Source organism: Macaca fascicularis, chromosome 7 (assembly GCF_037993035.2).
Source record: "Macaca fascicularis isolate 582-1 chromosome 7, T2T-MFA8v1.1".
NCBI lineage: Eukaryota > Metazoa > Chordata > Mammalia > Primates > Cercopithecidae > Macaca > Macaca fascicularis.
In genome coordinates this window covers 142,154,447-142,158,091 of record NC_088381.1, presented here as the reverse complement: position 1 = coordinate 142,158,091, position 3,645 = coordinate 142,154,447, and the positions used below count along the sequence as shown (strand labels likewise).

Below are 3,645 nucleotides of genomic sequence, written 5' to 3'. Positions count from 1 at the left end.
TCAGCAATAGATATTAAAGTTTAAAATGCACACGGTCTTTGATCCAGCAATTCCCCTAATAGTGATACATCCACAGATACCTAAACTCAAGGATATTTGCTCATCACAACATAGTTTGTAGTAGCAGAAGACAGGAAATGACCTGAATGTCCATCACAGGACCTGGCTAGGTAACCGAAGGCACATCCACACAGTGGAATAGTATGTGGCTGTTATATCTCTAGGTACCAATATGAACAAGATCCAAGATAAATAGAAAAAAAAAAAAAAAAAAAGCAAGCTGCAGAACAGGTGTAGTTTCCACAAGCTGCTACCTAGTGGTCTGAAGGTTATGGGATGGCAAGGAGATGTCTTTTTTCATAATCTGTTCGTTTTAAATATAGTTTGTATTTACTACCTTTTCAAAAAGTATTTAAAAAGTCATACAAGTTTTTTTTTTTTTTCCCCCAAATGAAATCTAACTTGAAATCTGAATTTATAGGCAAAGTGCCTCTGGCTGAACTGGGGGTGGAGGCCCAGTCCTACCCACCTATTTCCTTCCTCCCCTCCCCTACAGGCTCCAAGAGGGTCATCTGGAATCCATCATTGTCCACTGGAACTTTCTATGATGATGGAAATGTATGCAGTTCTACACTGTCGAATACAGTGGTAGTCAGTAGCCATAAGTGGCTACTGAGCACTTAAAATGTGCCTAGCGCAACTAAGAAACTTATTTTATTTTATTTTTTTCACTCTGTCCCCAGGCTGGAGTACAGTGGCGCCATCTCGGCTCACTGCAACTTCTGCCTCCTGGGTTAGGTGATTCTCATGCCTCAGTCTCTCGAGTAGCTGGGATTACAGGTGTGCACCACGATGCCCATCTATTTTTATTTTTTAAAATTTTCAGTAGACAGGGTTTCACTATGTTGGCCAGGCTGGTCTCAAACTCCTGACCTCAAATGATCCACCTGTCTCAGCTTCCCAGAGTGCTGGGATTATAGGAGTGAGCCATTGCACCTGGACAGAAACAGAATTTTAAATTTTATTTACTTTTAATTTAGATTTAATAGCTACATGTGGCTAGTGGCTACCAATTGGGATAGCACAGAAATTTCTTCAACAATTCAGCTGACCCTGGCCTCCATCTAAGGGAATACCAAACCCAGTGACTGTCACCAGCACCACTGATAACTCCAGAGTTTCCTGCAGTGTAAACACAGGCTCTTTGCTATAGAAATAACTGAAGATTCCTTCCTTCCTTCCTTCCTTCCTTCCTTCCTTCCTTCCTTCCCTCCTTTCTTCCTTCCTTCCTTCCTTTCTTTTTCTTTCTCTTTCTTTCCTTCTTTCTTTCTTTCTTTCTCTTTCTTTCTTTCTTTCTCTCTCTCTTTCTTTCCTTCCTTCCTCCCTCCCTCCCTCTTTCTTTCTTTCTTTCTCTTTCTTTCTTTCTTTCTTTCTCTCTCTCTTTCTTTCCTTCCTTCCTCCCTCCCTCCCTCTTTCTTTCTTTCTTTCTCTTTCTTTCTTTCTTTCTTTCTCTCTCTCTTTCTTTCTCTTTCTTTCTTTCTTTCTTTCTTTCTTTCTTTCTTTCTTTCTTTTAAATGTATACTTTAAGAAGTATAGAGTGTATAAACAATTAGGTAAGCTTGTGGAGAAGCTGACCAAGATACATAAATTAGGAAATACAAGTGTCCATCTAAATTTTCTATATTTCATTTTTTCATAGTATTTATTAAAGATGTTTAATATACGGTTTCTCATCTGTCATTTTGGAAGTCCTTTATTGTGAAGACAATTCTATTGTCTGATGACAAACAGCAGCCACCATGGTTATTCGGCACCTCCACGGTGGATAAATTTAATTTCTTCTTGAGATACAAGTTTCCTTCTGTATTTCTGAGGTAATGTTTTTATTATTTCTGCAGTATCTGGTGGACCCTGATACATCAGCATATTTGGTGATTTACTTCCCTCAGAATGTTGTGAAATTACAGAAGAGTGAGGTGGTAGCCCTGCTGATCTCAAAGCTTCTGATACATTGGGTTTAGGATTGTCTCTTCTGTCAGGAAACCTTATTAATGGAGTGTGTGGTTTGACTACCTGAACGACCCTAGTGGCAGACACCATCTTGCTGCCCATCATGACCCCCGAAAAGGGGCAGTTTCCGGGGCTCGAGCGAGCTGCAGCGATCACCCGAGTCCCAGGCGGCTGGGGGTGCACTTCCTGGGATGTCACCTCTTTTCTTTCTTTCTTTTTCTTTTCTTTCTTCCTTTCTTTTCTTTCTTTCTTTTCCGTCTTTCTTTTCTTTCTCTCTTTCTTTCTTTCTTCTTTTTCTCTCTTTTCCTTCCTTCCTTCCTTGCTTCCTTCCTCTCTCTTCTCTTTCTTTCTTTCTTCTTCTTCTTTTTTTTTTTTTTTTTGAGACTGAGTCTTGCTGTGTCTCCCAGGCTGGAGTGCAGTGGCGTGATCTTGGCTCACTGCAAGCTCCGCCTCCCGGATTCACGCCATTCTCCCGCCTCAGCCTCCCAAGTAGCTGAGACTACAGGCGCCCGCCACCACGCCCTGCTAGTTTTTTGTATTTTTAGTAGAGACGGGGTTTCACCATGTTAGCCAGGATAGTCTCGATCTCCTGACCTTGTGATACACCCGCCTCGGCCTCCCAAAGTGCTGGGATTACAGGCTTGAGCCACCGCGCCCGGCCTTCTTTCTTCTTTTTCTCTCTTTTCCTTCATTCCTTCCTTCCTCTCTTCTCTTTCTTTCTTTCCTCTTTCTTTCTTTCTTTCTTTCTTTCTTTCTCTTCTCTTCTCTTCTCTTCTCTTCTCTTCTCTTCTCTTCTCTTCTCTTCTCTTCTCTTCTTCTTCTCTCTCTCTCTCTCTTTTTCAGACAGTGTTTTGCTCTTGTTGCCCAGGTCAGAGTGCAATGGTGCGATCTCAGCTCAGTGCAACCTCCGCCTCCTGGATTCAAGTGATTCTCCTGCCTCAGCCTCCCGAATAGCTGAGATTACGGGCACACGCCACCATGTCTGGCTAATTTTGAATTTTTAGTAGAGATAGGGTTTCTTCATGTTGGTCAGGCTAGTCTCGAACTCCCGACCACAGGTAATCCACCCACCTCAGTCTCCCAAAGTGCTGGGATTACAGGCATGAGCCACCACGCCCAGCCTGAAGATCATTTCTAACAGAATTAGAATTGCACTGATAGGAAGCATGTCAGAGATGCTGGTAGCTCTCTTGGAATCCCAGTTATTTTAGGAAGGAGCACCTGAATGATCCATGAGTGAAAAAACATATCTTTGGCTTTGAGATCAGTGGCCAGTTCCACCTGGGAAGAATTTAAGTGATGAGTTAGGTCACTGGAGGCATCCATTTGGCAACTGTGCAATGAGCCTCTACAATAGGTCAGGCTCTGGAGAAACAGAAACACACATCTGGTCCTCGCTCTTGAGGAGCCCGCAATCTGGGGACTGATTTCTCAGTAAAGGGTGGATAGACAATGGTGCTCCCTCGAAGGAGAGCCCAAGGGTGCAGCAAGGGGCTTGAGTTTGGCTGACAGCCCTCCTCCGCATTGAGGTCACAGAGAATGAGGGCACAGGACAGGGCCCTCCAGTCCTTATGCTCAGCCGCTGGTGGAGCATGAGTGGCAGCTGCCAAAGGGACATGTTGACCATCTTCTGTC

General features: G+C 43.5%; 1 pseudogene; it reads right to left on the bottom strand.

Moving 5' to 3' along the window:
- Positions 1-1,688: 1,688 nt before the first annotated feature.
- Positions 1,689-2,756, bottom strand: LOC102120657 (alpha-ketoglutarate dehydrogenase component 4 pseudogene; annotated as a pseudogene).
- Between the last annotated feature and the right edge of the window lie 889 nt (positions 2,757-3,645).